Source organism: Saccopteryx bilineata, chromosome 5, assembly GCF_036850765.1.
Source record: "Saccopteryx bilineata isolate mSacBil1 chromosome 5, mSacBil1_pri_phased_curated, whole genome shotgun sequence".
Classification (NCBI taxonomy): Eukaryota; Metazoa; Chordata; class Mammalia; order Chiroptera; family Emballonuridae; genus Saccopteryx; species Saccopteryx bilineata.
This window is the reverse complement of record NC_089494.1, coordinates 39,313,740-39,335,702: the sequence shown is the minus strand read 5'-3', so window position 1 is coordinate 39,335,702 and position 21,963 is coordinate 39,313,740.

Sequence of the window (21,963 nt, the reverse complement as noted above, 5' to 3'; positions counted from 1 at the left end):
AGTAATTGAGAATATAGCGAGAAAGTAGAGGCCACAGGTATATATCGCTCTTCCAAGAAATCTAGGGGAAGAGGAGGAGAATGTTTTTTAAAAAATGTTTTAGTAGGCAAAGAGGAGTCATCCACATGGAGACAGCAATTGAAATGCACAAGAATGCAAGATGGTTAACGATAGAAAATGCCAGAGAAAGTGGAGGGGTCAATATTGACTAGAATTAGAAAAAACATTTTTTCTGACAGAAAAATTGAAGAAAAATAAGATGTCAATAGGGGTGTGGAGTAAGGGGCTGATCAGTTTCCCCTCACGGAACAACTGCATGTAGTCATCAGCTGAGAGTAAAGGGGGTGGAGTGGGTGTGCCTTGAAGAGTGAAAATTTGGTTAAAAGTAGGGAACTGAGAATCCTTGAATAGTGTTGGTCAAATAAGTGGAGCTTACAATCTATCAGCAGAGACAGACATTAAATACCAAACATCCTAATTTGTCATTAAAGAGTTTATTTTAAGGGTGTGGCCAAATATTTCTTGAAATATTAATTTACAATTTCTTCCTGCTTTTTTCCCTTTCATAACAGGAGACAATGCTGCTTTGCATCAGAAACTATAGTAGCACTCAAAATAATTTTTTAAAACTACATTGAGGCTTTTATTTGCACAGACTTAAATCTATTGAGAAAACAGGCCTGACCAGTCAGTGGAGCAGTGGATAGAGCATCGGACTGGGATGCGGAAGACCCAGGTTCAAGACCCCAAGGTCGCCAGCTTGAGCACGGGCTCACCTGGTTTGAGCAAAAAGCTCACCAGCTTGAACCCAAGGTCGCTGGCTCAAGCAAGGGGTTACTCGGTCTGCTGAGGCCCGCAGTCAAGGCACATATGTAAAAGCAATCAATGAACAATTAAGGTGTCACAATGAGAATACAGAGTTGGATAGAGTGGAAAAATCTCAAGATAAAAAGGAGGGAGAGATCTATATAGTTCTTGGAGCAAGAAAAAGTTTGCTCAGTTCCCCAGTGTATGTTGAAAGTTCCCCATTGTATGCTGAGAATTGCTGGACAGTGTAGATCAGGGGTAGTTAACCTTTTTATACCTACTGCCCACTTTTGTATCTCTTTAGTAAAAAAATTTTCTAACTGCCCACCAGTTCCACAGTAATGGTGATTTATAAAGTAGGGAAGTAACTTTACTTTATAAAATCTATAAAGCAGAGTTATAGCAAGTTAAAGCATATAATAATAATTACTTACCAAGTATTTTTTTTTTTGAAAAATTTTTTTTCATTTTTTATTTATTCATTTTTAGAGAGGAGAGAGAAAGACCAAGAGAGAGGAGAGAAAGACAGAGAGAGAGAAGGGGGGAGGAGCCGGAAGCATCAACTCCCATATGTGCCTTGACCAGGCAAGCCCAGGGTTTTGAACCAGCGACCTCAGCATTTCCAGGTCGATGCTTTATCCACTGCGCCACCACAGGTCAGGCTTACCAAGTACTTTATGTTGGATTTTCACTATATTTGGCAGAATAAATCTTTATAAAACAACTTACTATAGTTAAATCTATCTTTTTATTTATACTTTGGTTGCGCTGCTACCACCCACCATGAAAGTTGGAACGCCCACTAGTGGGTCGTAGGGACCAGGTTGACTACCACTGACTGGTGTAGATGATGGTCTGATGCCAGGACTGTGGCTTCTTGGACTAAGGTAGAAATAAAAGCATTACATGAGGTAAGCATTGTCTCTAGAATGAGCATGGCATTGGAGAAGAAGATAGCATTGATTCTGAGAAGGGTTTCTCATATGTACCTTAATAGATTGTATTTTTTTTTTTTTTTACTTTGGACAACATCCTCATGAACAGAATGTTCTTACGGGGGGAAAAAAAAGCCACAATAGATTGCATACATATTTCCCCATGTAGAAGACGCACCTTTTTTCAAAAAATTTGGGGTCTAAAACTGGGTGCATCTTATACAGTGGTTGTGGCATTTCAAATACCATCGATGGAACTGAGGATGAGGCAATATATAAAGACAGTGATTCATCATTGAGACACAGATGAGGACAAGCTAATGGATGGGAGTTTTGACAGGGATGAGGAATTGAGTGAATTTGATGATGAATAAAACTTGAGTTCAATAACTTTATGTAATACATTTTTTTTCAGATTTTGGGCCCCAGAATTAAGGTCTATCTTATACAGTAGAGCATCTTTACATGGAGTAATACGGTAACTGGATCTAACAGTGTGTCTTGGTGGAAGCTGAAAGCACACACTACAATGTAAGTGTCTAAAAGTAATCTTACCACTGTAGAAGACACTGTAGTTTGGCTAACCCAGCAGCTATAGCCAACCCCTTCTCCTTTCCCTGCCTCCAGGACAGAGGCTATTGAAGCTCACTTGGAGCTCGGGATGACCTGGAAGTCTGCTGGGTAGCTTCTGAAAGGCTTTTGATTTCTCACAACCCCACTCCTCACCACCATCTTGGACAGGAGTTATTTCCACCATCCTGTAACTATGAAGGAAGAGACCAGGGAATCCTGGAGATGCTGGCCTTGACATTATTATCTCAGTGAAACTACCAAAGCAATGGTAGCACTCATCTTCTTTTCAGCATGTAATTAAAAAAAAAAAAAAAGTTCCACTTGTTAAAGCTACTTTCTTTTGGATTTTCTATTATTTGCAGCTGAAAGCATCTTAATTGACACAATCATTAATGTTTTCCAAATTTATATTCCTCATAATGTTACTGGGTGTGTGGCAAAGAAAGAAAGCACCTTTAGCCAATCATTTTTGGAAATGCCATGTTCAACAGTATTTAACACGCATTTTTACTGCCGGAATCCTTGGAGACTTTAATTTACACTGGGAACCTCCCAGTGAAAAACCAGTTTGCAGTGTGTTTTATAATTAATTACTTTGACCATGCTGACATCTCTCTGGATAGTATCTGTGGACACTAACGTGGAAATTGCTGCATTAGATTCCAGAGCGATGTAGCCCAGGGACCTCTAAAGTTCTGCTTATCTAGGAATATAATTGACATTATTCTGTGAGAATCAGCTCTGGTATTTGAGAAGGGACTGACCAGCAAACTGCATTGTCACTGCTCTTCATTTCTATTAATTGCACTCATTTTTAATATTTCTACACCTAAAAACAGAACCAGTAGGACATATGTACATGAGAAAGAGTGATTACAGGAATTGGCTTGTGTGATTATGGAGTCTGAGAAGTCCCACAATCTGCCAACTGTAAGCTGGAGACCCAGCAAAGCTTGTGGTATAATTTCAGCCCAAGACTTCAGGCCAGAAAACCAGGAGGGCCAATGTTGAGGGCAGGAGAAGATGGATGTCTCAGCTCAAGCAAAGAGAGCAAATTCACCCTTGTGCCTTTTTGTTCTATCCAGACACTCAGTGGATTGGATGATGCCCACGCGCATTAATGTGGTGACTTTACTCACTCTACCAATTCAAATGCTGATCGCTTCCGGAAACACCCTCACAGACACACCTAGAAATGTTTACCGGCTACCTGGCCATCTTTCAGGCCTGTCAAGTTGATACAAAAATATTAATCATTAAGGCCCTTTCCATATCATCTGACATCTTCCCTATTTATCAAAAATTTTCTACAAAAAAAGAAAATTTCTGAGACTTTCCATATACAGTTTCCTTACCCCACGTGCGCGCGCGCACACACACACGCACGCACACACACGATTTTCTATGTATAATATGGAAAAGTAAAACTTTTACTTATAGAACAGAAATTAATCTTCCAGCTTATTGAACTCAATTAAGTCCTTTCCTTTAAAATATATTAATACTAAGAAAACTGTGCAAGAATCTCTAATGGGCAGGATGGTACAAGTGTGGTCAGAATCAAATGAATAATCTCATGTTTAGGCCCCTATGCCAATCCTATGCTGTGGTCGGTCAAATTTCAGAATAAGCAAAAAAAGGGATTATTTTATAATTAGTCAAAAGAATTCTGCCCTCTGTGGTTCACCACTGGAATTTAAATTTAGTGATTGTAGTACCCCTTTGAAAAGCCAAAAGAAAAATACATGCTAATTATACCAATATTTCTAGCCAGATGGTAAAATGCAACTAGGTCACCAACTACAGACACAACTTTGTCCACAGTCACTCTAGCTATACTGAATAGTAAATAAATGAGTACAAAATGTATGTGAAGAAAATTATGACATAATTTTGAACAAATAATACAGATTCTCCGTGTTATATAAGGCACATCATAGCCCCTCCTTCCCCTATAAATCAATCAGCACGAACAAATCCATGTGGCGTCATGTTCGTCCCTGGGTCCCTGGTTATAATTGAATTAAATGCCCGTATACTCATACAAAGTTAAATTTTTATAGCCGAAACATAGTGATTTATTTGTTTCTTCCTCTGAAAGAAGTTGTTAGCCCAATTTATTAACGACGTGATTGGCTTTTTAATTGGGACTTGCACAAAAACGCTTCTGAAATAAATGAATATTTAAGTAATCACAGACTAAAGACCATTGAAAACAAATTATAAAGGGAGAAAAAGAGCTGGGCCATTTATTTAGAGGCCTTTTTGGCTGCTATAACCTGCGTGAACATCAATTACTTCTTTCTTTTACAGAACAGCAGTAATCAGCTGTTTGCTTCTTTGATTAGTTCTGGTCCTAGCTCATTTAATACTAATGATTAAGCATGGGATACTGCAAATAAACCTGCCTCCTTTCTTCCCAGAAATAGAATAATTGCAATGGCCAATGGCTAGGGTCTTCTATATAACTAAATTTGTAAGAGATTTAATTACTTTGGCTTTGCTCCAGTGACCCAAACAACATGCACAAATAGTCCCACAACATCGTATCTAAGTTTCAGTTTAATTTTGGAAGGCCTTTACAGTATGTTTATAAAATAGGTGTCTGTGTGTCTATCTAAAAAAAACATCACCTGTGGGTAAGTCTGTATTCAGAGATATACAAAATATAAATTAAATTAGGAAGAATAAAGTTTGCTAAAGGCCCATTATGAATTAGAAATTATATTTAGCTCTTTGATTCATGCTATTTCATCTGATCTTCACAACAACCTGGCAAATCAAATGTTATCTTCATTTTGTAGATGAGAAAACTGAGCCTCTGTAAGGAATCACCTATCTGATCTTGGACCCTCTATAACAGGGGTCCCCAAACTTTTTACACAGGGAACCAGTTCACTGTCCCTCAGACCGTTGGAGGGCCGGACTATAAAAAAAACTATGAACAAATCCCTATGCACACTGCACATATCTTATTTTAAAGTAAAAAAACAAAACAGGAACAAATACAATATTTAAACTAAAGAACAAGTAAATTTAAATCAACAAACTGACTAGTATTTCAATGGGAACTATGCTCCTCTCACTGACCACCAATGAAAGAGGTGCCCCTTCCAGAAGTGCGGCGGGGGCTGGATAAATGGCCTCAGGGGGCCGCATGCGGCCCGTGGGCCGTAGTTTGGGGACCCCTGCTCTATAACTTGGATTGGGGAACTTTAGTTAAGAAAGCCCTGAGTGTGAATGGTGATGGGAATGTAATCCCTTGCTGCACACACAGGGATATAGGTTTCTTGGATGCAAACACCATCAAACCGTGGGAGTGACCTTTGTGCAAACACAAAAGAAAGCATGTGAATGGGCTTTAGGAAATTAGTTTAAAGGTTTATAGATTGCCTCTCCCTTTGTGTTTTTTAATCCCTTTAACAGCTGATCTTTCTCCCCTGTAATCCTGTTACCTTTGTTCTGTTTCTGATCAATAAAAGCTCTGGGAGCAGGGAACTTGGGAGGTCAGTCTCTCTTGACTGCCTCTCCCTCTTCTCTTGACAACAGTTTGTGTCTTGAGCAGTTTTCCCACATGACACAGGTAGTTTCCAGTGGGCTGGAGGACTACAAATCTCAGAGAGGTAAAGCAATTTTTCAGCATTACCTAATTACCATAAATGGGGATTTGAGCCCAAGTCCACCTGGCTTCAAATGCAAGGTTTGCCCTTTTTATCTCACCAGATTTGAATTAAATTTTCCAGAATTAAATTAAAAAAAGAAAAACAACAGAAGAAAGTGATGGGAGTCTGGATCATTTAAAAAATGTTTAGATAAAATTTTAACTTATATATGTTGGATTAAAAACTAAAATTGTATCATAAAGTCAATTACTGTTGGAACAGAATCATCTAAATTACAATATTTGTAGCATTTCAGAATGTAGTGTTTGCTAAAAAGAAAAGGGAAACATGATTAATTCACTAGCATTTCCTAGTCATTTGTACTCTACAACTAAGTATTATATAGACTACCTGTATTTACACTCAATTTGCAATATGTGACACAAGTCTTGATATAAAATGAGTCTTCCATAATTCCTTATCTTCGATGTCTGAGAAACCTCCTGCAAAAATAGCCTTTGTAGGAAATCTCTCTCCAGGCAGAATTGGCTCTGAAGCAGGATGTGCCTGGCTCACTCAAGAAACTGGACGATCTCTGGAGAGAGGTGAGGAGGAGGCTGGTCAAGGTGGGCAGGGGCCGTGTTAACCAGTTGAATTTTTACTTTAAGGTCATGGGGTATACCATTACAGAGTTTAAAGTGAGAGTTTCATAGAGTCATATTTTGTGTTTTAGAGAGATCATTGTTTGAACACCGTGGGGAGGTTGTATATAAAAGGGGCAAATATGAAGGCAAAGACCCACTTAGGAGGGTTATTTCAGACATCCAGTCAAGAGAGGGTGGTGGCTGAGGAAGCCGGATGAAATGGTCACTTGGATATATAAGAGAAGGGAGTAGATAAAGGATGATTCTCAGTTTTTTTCTTTTGAGCAACCGTTTAGATGATTGTCTACTTTATAATATAGGGAACACTGGAGGAGGGGTACTTTTGAGAGGAAGTTGAGTTTGGTTTTGAATGTTGTTAGATTCGGGTCAAGGGCCCCTTACAACAAAAAACCCCAAAAACCTCAACTAGCCAGGTTACACTTTAAGTGTCTGGCACCGGGGCAGTTCCCATAATTCCCCATCTGAGCAAACTTGACTGACATCTCACATCCCCCCACGCAGCCTCCCGCTGGGGCCACTTCCTCACTAAGCAAGCCCCTTACCCAACCGCCCATCAGCCTATCCTCTCACCCGCCCCAAGCCCCCCCCCAAACTAACCTCCTAGCTCACTAGCCCTATAAGAGCTTAAACACGCAGAGACTAGGGGCTGATGTCATTTTTTGGGCTCAGCCCGTAGCGGGATTCAAATAATTTAACAACCAGTCCTCTGCCCTGATGACTGTTTTAAGTAGATAAAAATGATATACTGAAAGGTAGTTTATTATTTCATGCATTTTATACTTAAATAAGAACAATAAAAAAGATACTCAAAACTAGGTTATGTTATAAAAGAGTTTTAAAATATTAATGAATAAATATTAAATAATACCTGACAAAAAACAATAAAACTGTTATTTAAGATATTTCCATATTGTTTCTTGTTTGGCATCCTCATTTGCAATTTTTTTCACCTATGGACAGAATGAACATTACTACAGGTGCTTAGAATACACTGTTGCACAGATGAGCATAAAAAAAGAGTAAGAAATGTAAATTTGTGATTTCCGCATTGGGCAGCTGCCCAGGCGCCCACCTTAGAGAGAACCCTGATTAAAAGTGCCATTTTAACAACAGGTTCACCAAACTCAACAAAAAATTACATATCGGTTCTGCTGAATTGGTGCAATCCAGCTGAATGAATCCCACCACTGGACTCAGCCCATCCATTTGCAGATATGTAAATAAATTTCTTATATAAAACTTGCTTGACCTGTGGCGGTGCAGTGGATAAAGTGTTGACCTGGAACGCTGAGGTTGCTGGTTCAAAACCCTAGGTTTGCCTGGTCAAGGCACATATGGGAGTTGATGCTTCCTGATCTACATCCCTTCTCTCTCTCTCAAAAAAAAAAAAAATGAATAAATAAAATCTAAAAAAAAAAGTTATCAGGCCTTAGGCACCTCTCCTTTGGCAACCTAATTGATGTGTTGACTGTAATGCTGTTTTTTGAATACAGGGGATCCTCAGGTTACGACAGTCTCAACACACAAAGTTTCAAGTTTATGACGCTCACTCCCATAAAAACTAAAAAATTGAGATGTGAGTGTTTTGGCTTATGCCATTAGCATCGCACTTACAGACTGTGTGGGTGAACTAGTTTGGGTGCATGCGGTGGAAGAATATGCAGTAATGTAGCCTATGAAAGAGGGAGTGGGCTCCCCAGTAGCACGCTTACCTACGCCATTTTGGACTGTTAATAGCACAAGTGTTCTGTTTCTGTTGGTTGGTTTGGTGACTTTTTGGCCCTTATCATGGCTCCTATATTTATATCCTTTTTTTTTCCCTGGTGGCTTAGTTATGTTTTATGTTCTAGATTATGATTTTACAACTGTGTTAGGATAGGTAAGTGACTTAGGCTAGGGTGTGTTTTGACTTACACCAAAATTCAGATTGTATCATTGTCATAGGAATGGAACTGTTGTAAACCAAGGGCCCTCTCTAGATGGATTTGGAGCTGAAAGGCATGGACAGTCATGGAGGTGTCGATCGAGGTGTTGTCACTGCACAGTTGAATCAGCGAGGTGACCAGGTTGGAGTAGGTCCGTGAAATTGAACAATATACTAGTATGCCTTCCACAATTCAGGTTTTGATATTAGAGTTATATTAACCTGCTTTGAAGCCAAGTCTTCATCAGGACATGGTTTGGGAGAAGAGAAGGAGAAGTGATTAGGTAAAGAATGAAAGAAATTCAGAATGTTTCAAAATGGAATACCCACCATTCCTATCAACAGAGAGAAATAATGAAACCCGTGTGTGGGGGGTAGGACACTCCCAGGTTCATGGGTAGCACCGCAGCTTGGTGGTAGTGAAACCCCTCTCCATTTCCTTCTTTGATCTTTACCTTCCTCCCAATTCCTTTAAGGCTTTGTGCTCAGCTTCTCACCCTCTTACAAGAATGTCTTCTCAGAAAGCATCTAAAATCTATTGATGCAGCTGTGAAAATGGCTAAGGGAAGCTCTAAAAGTTACCCCTAGTGGCAGATTATATATTCTGAAAAATAATCACCGAAATATTTATAATGATGTTCTTCCACCATCTTAACCCCTCCCTTACCCCACCCCCACATGTGTGACTGCACAAATGCTGTCACTTAGGAACTGTCAAAATGCTTGTGAAAAATTAAACAAACAAATGCCAATTATATCAAGCTGGTCAGTCACCATTTATTCCAAGAAAGTTTAGAAATGGGAATAACCTCACTGTATGTGAGATTTAGATAGCGTTTTTGTCAACATTTTTGCAATGCCTGAGCTTCATGTGTAAATAAATTTTTTTTTCAGTCCCTGGATAGGGAAAGCTCACATTTGCTTTGAACTTATATAGTAAAAGTCTAGGTTTTGGCTTGATTCCTCTCAAAAATAATTCTGTAGTTTCATTCAAGCAAGCCTAGTCCAAAGTCTGTTCTTGAAAAGGCAAGCATTTATGAGTCAATCCTCTGAAACTTGACTAGAAAAGTAATTCTCTCTTGTGGCTGCATGATCATCTCAAGCACGTAGAAATAAATTTGATACCAGGAAAACTATATTGCCAAGATTGTAGTGGATTCATTATTGGTACCTTTTAAACTATGAAAAATGATCCAAAGTCTGAACAGTTTCTATAATGTGCTAAGAGTTCTCTTTTTAAATGTTTAATTGAAATATAATATATATACCATACAATTCACCCATTTAAAGTGTACAAGTAAATAATTTTTAGTATATTCACAGAATTATATAACCATCACTTTTATTTAATTTCTGTCTACCCACAAAGAAGCCCTGTACCTGTTAGTAGTCATGCCCTATTTTCTCTCACCCATCTCAGCGTTAGGCAACCACTAAACTACTTTCTGTCTCTACAGCTTTGCCTATTCTGTACATTTCATATACATGGGATCATAAAATAAGCAATCTTTCTGGCTTCTTTTACTTAGCATAATGTTTTCAAGGGTTACCATGTTGTAGCATACATATATCAGTACTAGTATTCCTCTTATTTGCTGACTAATATTGTTTTGTATGGATATACTATATTTGTTTACTCATTCATTGGTTGATGAATATTTATTTGGGCTATTGCTACTTTTTGGTTGTTAAGAATAACGCTGCTATAGACAAGTTTTTGTGTGGACGTATGTTCTCATTTCTCTTGAATATACAGTGGTTTCTCGTGTGGACGTATGTTCTCATTTCTCTTGAATATACAGTGGTTTCTCGTGAATCGTGCGGGTTAGTTTCCAGAACTCCCCACGATAGGCGAAAATCCACGAAGTAGTGACTTTATATTGATTTTATTTTTTATATACAGGTTAAGGCTTTATAAATCCTCCCACACTCTTATGAACCTTTCCCACACTGTTAATACCTTTCCCACACTCTTATAAACACTTGCTATGCTTATTTTACCGCAAAAATAATCAAAATAATATATAAAAATACCTGTATACCACAAAATCCCACGATATAGCAAAAAATCCGCATATAGCGAAAAATCTGCAATACAAAATTAGATATATACAATTCAAAAATCTACAATACAGTGAGACCTCAAAAAGTGAACCGCGATGTGGCGAGGAATGACTGTTTACCTCCGAGTGGAATTGCTGAGTCATATGATCACTCTCTGTTTCACCACTGAGGAACTAACAAGACGTTTTCCAAAGTGGCTAAAACATTTTACATTCCCACCAGCAGGGTTCCAATTTCTTCACATCCTCCCCTACATTTTTTGATTATTACCATCCTAATGGGTATGAAGTAATATTCCTTTGTGGTTTTGATTTGCATTTCCCTTATGACTAAAGATATTGTGAATTTTTTTATATGCTTATTAGCCATTAGTATCTCTTCTTTGGAGAAATGTCTATTCAAATATTTTGCCCATTTTAAAATCAGGCTATTTATCTTTTAATATTTTTTTAGGATTTATTTATATATTCTAGATACAAGTCTCTTTAATTTTTTAGGAACTGTATCAAATAAAATAAATATTAGTTAAATCAAAATATCTGGTTTCAGAACCCAAAATTGAGATATCCACATATACTTAAAAAGAAACATAGGTTCAATTCTTTCATATTTTATCAAGGAAAGGTCCTAGTTACTTGCAATAACAAGACACTTAAAGAGTATACAAATGTACAGAAGAATGTGCAAAATCTACAGCAGGAGACAGTTAAGCAAATAATAGTATATCTATAGGATAAACCATTATACTGTCTTCAAAAGGATAACTATGAAGTATTCCCATGAACGTGGAAAAATTTCTATGATACATTATGTAAAAACACAAACACACATACTATAATCTCAACTAGGTGTAAAAATATATAGGAAAAAGTCAAGGAAAGATATGCCAGTATGTTAATGATGTCAACCCCCGGGCAGTGGAATGACGGGATATTTTTTCCATGTTTTTCAGTTATGTACAACAGGCATGTATTTCTTTTTAAAATCAAGCATTAGATGGGGAAGAAATAAAATGGACTTAGCAGTGGCCCCCTAAAATGTAAAACTAAAATAGTATACTGTTTTTAAGATTGTAATGATTTTGTAAGTATGTAGTTTTTCATGGCACTTATATCTTTTTGAGTAATGCCAGAAGGGAGAGTCATCTTACTGACCAAATTCCACAATCATTTATCTTGAACTTTATTTCTCCAATTGTTTAAGATACGACTTGGAGGATAGCTTGGCATACCGACACATACTATTTTCTTGTTCAGAAACAATACTTGATAGTTTGAATGCACCCCTTCACTTTGAAATATCTTCAAAATCCCGATCAAGGACAATTTATTTTTGCTTATTTTTTTTCCTCTTTGTTTGCTTCATATATTATTAAAAGAAAGACCCATAAAGCTTCAAGAAACATATTTTATGGCACAATATCTTGCAGCTTCTTTTCCTCAGAGGCCAAGGATGATCCCATGATGTAGGCAGGCTATATGGATCTCTGCCCACGGAGCCTGCAAACTGCTATCATTTCAAGACAAACCACTAATTGCTTAGGAATTCACTGGAAGCTAAAAAAGAACTTCTCTCCCTAGTGCTGTATATTCCTTGAGATCTCCAGCAGATGCCTCTTGTTCTCAGGCCCTGAGCTCTCATTATCCACAATAGCTCTCATTCCCTACTCTCTGCATGAATGTAGTCTAAGGCAAAACTGCTTTTGAAAAACAAAATGTTCTGGTGGCTTTGGATCCACAGCAATACAGTGATGTTGGCACAGAGCTGTGGACACATGTCTAGGACTGCTGTTTGTAAATGTGATGGCAATTTTGCTAAAAATAAAGGCTTTCTCTTGCAATTTATAGAGGTATGAATAGAAGAGAAACTGGAGCTGTCCTTCACTTTTCATGTGCCCTTTCATTTCCTGCTGTGTGCTGGTGTTTCAAAGACTCCACATGAATTAACGTTCCAGTGAGATTTGCCATCGTGGTTTCTTGGGAATGTCCATAAATATTTTTTCCCTTTGGTTTTTTGTTCTCAGCAGAAAGTGTTGCTTGTGATTATCCTTTTTTCTAAATTATATCCCTTTTTGAGATCTGAAAAAAAATAAGCTTTTGTGTTTTTTGGGAAGCAAACTCTTTTTTCCTGCCCTGCTCAGGATGGAGGGATTTTACTTTAGAAACATGAAGCTACTTTTCAATGATGGATTCCACATGAGGGCAACAGTGAACTCACCGATGCTTTCCCGGGTTGAGTCAACTTCTCATACATTTTTCCTGTGAGTAATCATTGTTTTCGTAGGTTGATTATTTTACCACATAGAGTGGTCATTGTTCCCCATGTTTGTCCTCTGAATAGATCAGGCCCTTCCTTGTGTTGAAACACTCATTTCTGGGCTTCAGCAACATTTTACTAATTTGCTCAAAGACTTTCATCCATCCAGGGACTTAAAAGTTTAGTAACATTTAAACAACTTTAAAGGGAAAAAATAATCATACAATTCAAAGAAGATCCCCTAAAGCATAATCCCTGCTGGACTCTGGGTCACAAACCACCGAATGTATCACTCCCCCAGATTTTGCAATATTAACTAAGGTGAATGCCTCCTCTGCTTTTTTTTCACCCAAACAAAAGATGCCATTAAGACCAGGCCAACACACACACACACACACACACACACACACACACACACACACACGTGCACGCGGAATGCAAGGGCATTTTCAAGTTCAATTCCTTCCCATGGATTGCACTTTCTATTTCCTTGGGAATACTGAGGAATGTGGGCAGTTGTTGGTTGGTCTTGGTATTTGACATCCCTCCTCAGGTATGGCCACATAGAACTGAGCAGGAAGGCTTTAAATGTACCAACCACATATTGAACCTATTAATGGGAATTATAGCATTATAGCTAAAGGTTATTGAGTACTTATTTGCTATGTATAACTAAAATTCTACCTTTATTACCTAAACCTTATCACTACTGGAAGAGGTAGATATTACTGTTATTCTTGTTTTGATGGGGTTAAGTGTGTCAGGCACGGTCACACAGTCAATGAAGGAAAAAAGCAGGCATTGAGTGTGGGCCACCTTGGGTACCAATGAGTGTTGGATTTCTCCCCATATTATTCTGAATTCAACTACAAAGGTACCTACATCTGTCAGCTTTTCCTATTATTCTCATGTGCTTCTCAGGGACAAGAATGCAAGTTTGCAAATCCCAGCTGTCCACTGAAATGGTGCGCAACCACCTCATGTGTTATACTAACAGGCTCTAGAAGCCTATGTGTTTACAGTATCCTCAACAAATATTATATTCTATATTATTTAAACTTAAATTGATAAAGATTAGTAAAATACTTTTAATAAAGTTACTCTCACAGAGATTATGATTGCCAATATCTGTTTGCTTTAATAGCATTTAGAAGTTTATACAAGTTTAAGAAGTATTACATTATATTTTATACATTTTTTATTATTATATATTTTAGAATTTTTATTAAAGTAAATTCAGTCACCATGAAATATACAAAAAAAAACCCAAAATGAAAAAATTTTAAAGTCAAGTTTGGTCCCTACACTGACAAATCACCACTCATAGCATATCTATGTCTCTTTTCCTTTATGTATCATAAGTATATTCTTGCCACAAAATATTATAACATTATGTTTAATGATTACATATGATATCATTATTGGGTATAGCATTTTTTATTTAACCTATCTTCTATTGTTGGACATTTAATTATAAAAAACTATTTGCTATGAAAACAATGCAGCAATTGTCCTTGAAGGCAAATCTTTAGGTACATTCATACTTAGGTTCTTTTTTTTGTTGTTGTTCATTTTTCTGAAGCTGGAAACAGGGAGAGACAGTCAGACAGATTCCCGCATGCGCCGGACTGGGATCCACCCGGCACGCCCACCAGGGGCAATGCTCTGCCCACCAGGGGGCGATGCTCTGCCCATCCTGGGCGTCGCCATGTTGCGACCAGAGCCACTCTAGCGCCTGAGGCACAGGCCACAGAGCCATCCCCAGCGCTCAGGCCATCTTTGCTCCAATGGAGCCTTGGCTGCGGGAGGGGAAGAGAGAGACAGAGAGGAAAGCGCCGCAGAGGGGTGGAGAAGCAAATGGGCGCTTCTCCTGTGTGCCCTGGCCGGGAATCGAACCCGGGTCCTCCACACGCTAGGCCGATGCTCTACCGCTGAGCCAACTGGCCAGGGCCCATACTTAGGTTCTTTTTTTTTTTTTATATATATATATAAATAAATTTTTATTTTAATGGGGTGACATCAATAAATCAGGGTACATACATTCAAAGAAAACATTTCCAGGTTATCTTATCATTTAGTTATGTTGGATACCCATCACCCAAAGAGAGATCGTCCTCTGCCACCCTCCATCCAGTTCTCTCTGTACCCCTCCCCCTCCCCTCCCCCTCTCCCTCCTTCCCTCCCCCCACCCCCCATAGCCACCACACTCCTGTTCATGCCTCTCAGTCTCACTTTTATGTCCCACTAATGTATGGAATCCTGCAGTTCCTGTTTTTTTCTGATTCGCTTATTTCACTCCGCACAATGCTACCAAGACTCCACCATTCCGCTATAAGTGATCCAATGTCACCATTTCTCCTAGCTGAATAATATACCATGGTGTATATGTGCCCCATCTTCTTCATCTAGTCCTCTATTTTTTTTACAATGATTAAAAGCCTTTAAGCAAACTCTTGGCCAATACAGCAAGAATCCATAAATGAGTAGTGTCCTTAACATGTTCCCCAAGTCCAAGTTGGCCCCCTCACCATGCCAAATCCCTGAAAAATGCAACCCAACCACAGTTCAGTCTGTTAGGAGCTGTCACAGGGAGCAGGAGTCCAGGAAAGTTCCCCACAGGAAAAGTCCGTATGGCACTGGAATTGTTGTCACCATTCTATACTTTGCAGCTCATGTCCAAGTCCCAATGACCGCTGCTTCTAGCTGGTAATGATTCAGGTAGACTGGAAAAAGCCATTTGCAGCATGCGTGGATATGGAGCTTCTGTTCTCCTCTGCCTGGAGAGTTGAGACCAGGTTGCTTTTCCCTGGAGCTCTGTGACTGTGGCCTGGTAAAGAGAACCTTGGAATACACTAAGCTGGGTGGCAAAGGTAAATTCATAATACAAGTTGGCAAAAGGAGGAAAGAGAGCTCTAAATTAAGAGTAGGTCCCAGCCTGAAATATGAGTGGGGCATTGAGGTAGGAGGAATAAAGGAAACACTATATATTAAGCAAAGCAGCAGAAAATAGGACTATCAACACCCACAACAGAGATCTTTGAGGGAAGAATAAAAAACCTGACTATTCAGGCAAAACATAGTTAAGTGGCCCTTGTGCAAATGAGATCAGTTTACCTGCTTCTTGGAAGAAATACCCTAGGCTCGTCCACAGTGTCGTAGATGGGGTCGACGGCCCTGGGCACCTTCAGCCTTCAGTGGCAAACCCCAGCATTCTGGGAAAGGTTAGGTCATAGGTGGCTGGAGCAGGCCTGGAAGAGACTGAACCCTCCCTTAGAGGAGCGAGGGGGAAGCCCACCTTCCAGTGTCCCTGTTTCCTCACAACAGACGTGTGTAAGCCTGGCAGGCTTTAGCTCAATGACCTTCCTTTCCACTATTGAAGCAGGACCCAGATGGCATCCTATGAGACCCCTTTGGGGTGCTGGAGCCTTTAAGGGTGTATCCTAAAAGCTGGTAGTTCCCCCTGATCTCTATTGGACTTTTTCTGCCTCTAGGTATCTTAAAAGCCATTCTCAGAAGATCTCGCTGAGGGGTTTGAGGATCCCCTTCCACCTATATAAATCTTTTCCATATATCTGGAGCTATTTGGAAAAAAGACAGAACAGTGTTATTAGCTAGATCTAATAAAGAAGGTAGATTTGGTGTCTCCTGTTCATCAGCTTTCAAAAGAAATGTAAATTTTTTTTTTTTTAAGTAAAAAGCATGATATGGTAGACCCGTCGGAGTCATTGGCCTGGTGTGCAGGATCCCCGGGTTCGATTCCCGGCCAGAGCACACAGGAGAAGCGCCCATCTACCTCTCCACCCCTCCCCCTCTCCCCCCTCCCGGTCCCTCTCCTCCCGCCCACAGCCAAGGCTCCACCGGAGCAAATCCACCCTGGGCACTAAGGATGGCCCCATGGCCTCCGCCCTAGTTGCTAGAATGACTCCGGTTGTAACAGAGCAACATCCCAGATGGGCAGAGCATTCCCCCCCGTAGGCATGCCAGGTGGATCCCAGTCAGGCGCATGCAGGAGTTTGTCTGCTTGCCTCCCCATCCCCATCCTCAGAAATATACAAAAAATAAATAAATAAAAGAAAAAATACAAAAAAAAAAAAAACAAAAAAAAATACAAAAAAAAAAAAAAAGGGGGGGGGCATTCCCTTGTGCTAAAGCACCAGGAAGCATGGAGTGAGCTTAAGTATGTCCTATGAAACATGGAGCTCTATGTTTACATATAAGTCTTTGAAGAAGGAGGAACTGCTGAAATAGTTTGTCAGCATTTGTCCCTAAGACAGCAGTCTTTATAGTGGGAACACCATACGTAAATATTTGCTGTCTGTCTGTAGATTAAGGGGGGAATATGGCCAATGCTGAAAAGCCATGATCTTTGTGCCCCTCCCCTCCCCCAACCCCCTCCCTCTCCTCCCCCCACCCTGTAACCCCAACACTGTTGTTCATGTCTCTGAGTCTCATCTTTATGTCCCACCTATGTGTGGAAACATATAGTTCTTAGTTTTTTCTGATTTACTTCTTTCACTCAGTATAATGTTATCAAGGCCCATCCATGTTGTTGTAAAAGATCCTATGTCATCATTTCTTATGGCTGAGTAGTATTCCATAGTATATATATACCAAAGCTTTTTAATCCACTCATCCTCTGATGGACACTTGGGCTGTTTCCAAATCTTTGCTATTGTGAACAATGCTGCCATAAACATGGGGGTGCATTTCTTCTTTTCAAACAGTGCTATGGAGTTCTTGGGGTATATTCCTAACAGTGGTATAGCTGGGTCAAAAGGCAGTTCGATTTTTAATTTCTTGAGGTATCTCCATACTGTTTTCCACAGTGCCTGCACCAGTCTGCATTCCCACCAGCAGTGCAGGAGGGTTCCCTTTTCTCCACATCCTCGCCAGCACTTATTCTGTGTTGCTTTATTGATGAGCGCCATTCTGACTGGTGTGAGGTGATATCTCATTGTGGTTTTAATTTGCATTTCTCTAATCATTAGTGATGTTGAACATTTTTTCATATGCCTATTGGCCATCTGTGTGTCCTCTTTGGAGAAGTGTCTATTCATTTCTTTTGCCCATTTTTGGATTGGATTGTTTGTCTTCCTGGTATTAAGTTTTACAAGTTCTTTATAAATTTTGGTTATTAACCCCTTATCAGACGCTATGTCAAATATATTCTCCCATTGTGTAGTTTGTCTTTTTATTCTGTTCTTATTGTCTTTAGCTGTGCAGAAGCTTTTTAGTTTGATAAAGTCCCATTTGTTTATCCTGTCTTTTATTTCACTTGCCTGTGGAGACAAATCAGCAAATATATTGCTGCGACAGATGTCAGAGAGCTTACTGCCTATGTTTTCTTCTAAAATGCTTATGGTTTCATGGCTTACATTCAAGTCTTTTATCCATTTTGAGTTTATTTTTGTGAGTGGTGTAAGTTGGTGGTCTAGTTTCATTTTTTTGCAGGTAGCTGTCCAGTTTTCCCAACACCATTTGTTGAAGAGGCTGTCTTTACTCCATTGTATTGTCTTACCTCCTTTGTCAAATACCAGTTGTCCATAGAGCTGTGGGTTTATTTCTGAGCTCTCTGTTCTGTTCCATTGATCTATGTGCCTGTTCTTATGCCAGTACCATGCTGTTTTGAGTACAATGGCCTTATAATATAACTTGATATCTGGAAGTGTGATACCTCCCGCTTTTTTCTTCCTTTTCAGGATTGCTGAGGCTATTCGTGTTCTGTTTTGGTTCCATATAAATTTTTGGAATATGTGTTCTATGTCTTTGAAGTAAGTCATTGGTATTTTCATTGGTATTGCATTGAATTTATAAATTGCTTTGGGTAATATAGACATTTTAATGATGTTTATTCTTCCTAACCATGAGCACGGTATATGCCTCCACTTATTCGTATCTTCCCTGATTTCTTTTATCAATGTTTTATAATTTTCTGAGTACAAGTCTTTAATCTCCTTGGTTAGATTTATTCCTAGGTACTTTATTTTTTTGGTTGCAATGGTAAAGGGGATTGATTCCCTGATTTCTCTTTCTGACAGTTCATTATTAGTGTATAAAAATGCCTCTGATTTCTGAGTATTGATTTTATATCCTGCCACCTTGCCAAATTCTTTTATCAGGCCTAGTAGTTTTTTGACTGAAACTTTAGGGTTTTCTATATACAATATCATGTCATCTGCAAATAATGATATTTTTACTTCTTCTTTTCCAATTTGGATGCCTTTTATTTCTTTTTCTTGTCTGACTGCTGTGGCGAGGACTTCCAGAACTATGTTGAATAAGAGTGGTGAAAGGGGGCAACCCTGCCTTGTTCCTGATCTTAAGAGGATAGCTTTTAATTTTTGCCCATTGAGTATTATGTTGGCTGTGGGTTTGTCATAGATGGCCTTTATCATGTTGAGGTATGTTCCCTGTATTCCCACTTTGCTGAGAGTTTTGATCATGAATGGGTGCTGGACTTTATCAAATGCTTTTTCTGCATCTATTGAAATTATCATGTGGTTTTTCTCCTTTCTTTTGTTTATGTGATGAATCACATTGATTGATTTGTGAATATTGTACCAGCCTTGCCTCCCAAGAATAAATCCTACTTGATCATGGTGTATGATTTTTTCCATATATTGCTGGATCCGGTTTGCTAATATTTTATTGAGGATTTTTGCATCTAAGTTCATCAGGGATATTGGCCTATAATTTTCTTTTTTTGTGTTGTCTTTGCCTGGTTTTGGAATCAGAATTATGCTCGCCTCATAAAGGGAGTTTGGAAGTCTTCCTTCCTCTTGAATTTTTTGAAATAGCTTGAGAAGGATAGGAGTTAGTTCTTCTTTGAATATTTGGTAGAATTCACTTGTGAAGCCATCAGGCCCAGGACTTTTCTTTTTTGGGAGTTTTTTGATAGCTGTTTCAATCTCATTTGTTGTAATTGGTCTGTTTAGGTTTTCTGATTCTTCCAGATTGATTTTTGGAAGATTATATGATTCAAAGAATTTGTCCATTTCATCTAGGTTGTCTAGTTTTTTGGCGTACAGTTCTTCATAGTATTTTCTTACAATATTTTGTATTTCTGTTGTGTCAGTTGTTATTTCTCCACTCTCGTTTCTAATTTTATTTATTTGAGTCCTCTCTCTTTTTTTCTTGGTGAGTCTTGTTAAAGGTTCATCGATCTTGTTTACCTTTTCAAAGAACCAGCTTCTGGTTTCATTGATCCTCTGTATTGTTTCTTTAGCCTCTATGTCACTTATTTCTGCTCTGATCTTTATTATTTCCTTCCTTCTACTAGCTCTGGGCTTTACTTGCTGTTCTTTTTCTAGTTCTTTTAGATGCAGGGTTAAGTTGTTTATTTGAGCTTTTTCTAGCTTCTTGAGGTATGCCTGTAATGCTATAAAGTTCCCTCTCAGGACTGCTTTTGCTGTGTCCCATACATTTTGAGTTGATGTATGCTCATTATCGTTTGTTTCTAGGAATTTTTTAATTTCTTCTTTGATCTCAATGTTAACCCATTCATTGTTTAATAATGTGCTATTTAGTTTCCAAGTGTTTGAATGTTTTTCAATTTTTCTATTGTGGTTGATTTCTAGTTTAATGCCATTGTGATCAGAGAAAGTGTTCGATATGATTTCAATCTTCTTAAATTTGTTGAGCCCGCTTTTGTGCCCTAACATGTGGTCTATTCTAGAGAATGTCCCATGAGCGCTTGAAAAGAATGTATATTCTACTCTTTTAGGGTGAAAGGTTCTGAAGATATCTATTAAATCGAGTTGATCTAATATGTCCTTTAAGTCTGCTGTTTCTTTGTTAATTTTCTTTCTTGAGGACCTATCTAATGATGTTAATGGGGTATTGAAATCTCCTACTATTATAGTATTGCTGTTGATCTCGCCCTTTAAGTCTATCAAAGTCTGCTTTATATATTTAGGTGCTCCTATATTAGGTGCATAGATATTTATAATGGTTATATCTTCCTTTTGTATTGCTCCCTTTATCATTATGTAGTGACCTTCTTTATCTCTAACTATGGTCTTTGTTCTAAAGTCCATTTTGTCTGATATAAGTATTGCTACCCCAGCTTTTTTTTCATTTCCATTTGCGTGAAATATTTTTTTCCATCCTTTTATCTTCAGTCTGTGTGCATTTTTTGATTTAAGGTGTGTCTCTTGTAGACAGCATATGTATGGGTCCTGTTTTTTTATCCACGCAGCTACCCTATGACTCTTGATCGGATCATTTAATCCATTAACATTTAAGGTTATTACTGATATGTAATTGTTTATTGCCATTTTTTTTCTTTAAAACTGTTTTTCTCTTTTGCTATATTCTTTTTTTCCTTTGATCTGTTTACAAGAGGTCCCTTAGCATTTCTTGCAGCCTTGGTTTGGTTGCAGTGAAATCCTTGAGTTTTTTTTTGTCTGTAAAGCTTTTTATTTCTCCTTCAATTTTAAATGATAGCCTTGCTGGATAAAGTAGTCTTGGTTGTAGGTTCTTGTTCTGCATTACTTTGAATATTTCTTGCCATTCCCTTCTGGCCTCAAGTGTTTCTGTTGAGAAGTCAGAAGTCATCCTTATGGGGGCTCCTTTGTAGGTGATAGTCTTTTTTTCTCTAGCAGCTTTTAATATTTTCTCTTTATCATTTAGCTTTGGTAATTTAATTATGATGTGTCTTGGTGTTGGTTTCTTTGGATTTCTCCTTAATGGAGTTCTCTGTGCTTCCTGAACATGTGAAATATTTTCCTGCCTTAATTGGGGGAAGTTTTCCGCTATAATATGTTTGAACAAAGTCTCTATCCCTTGTTCTTTCTCTTCTTCTTCAGGAACCCCTATGATGCGGATGTTATTTCTCTTCATGTTGTCACAGAGCTCTCTTATAGTTTCCTCAGACTTTTTGAGTCTCTTTTCTTTTTTCTGCTCTGCTTCCATGCCTTTATTTATTGTGTCCTCTAACTCACTGATTCGATTCTCTGCTTCATCCATCCTGCTTTTAATTCCTTCCATTGTATTCTTTATTTCAGATATTGTATTTGTCATTTCTGTCTGATTCTTTTTTATTATTTCAATGTCCTTTTTTATATTTGTTATCTCTTTATTTAGGTTTTCGTAATGGCCATCTATGGTGGTTCTAATATCTTTGAGCATCCTAACAA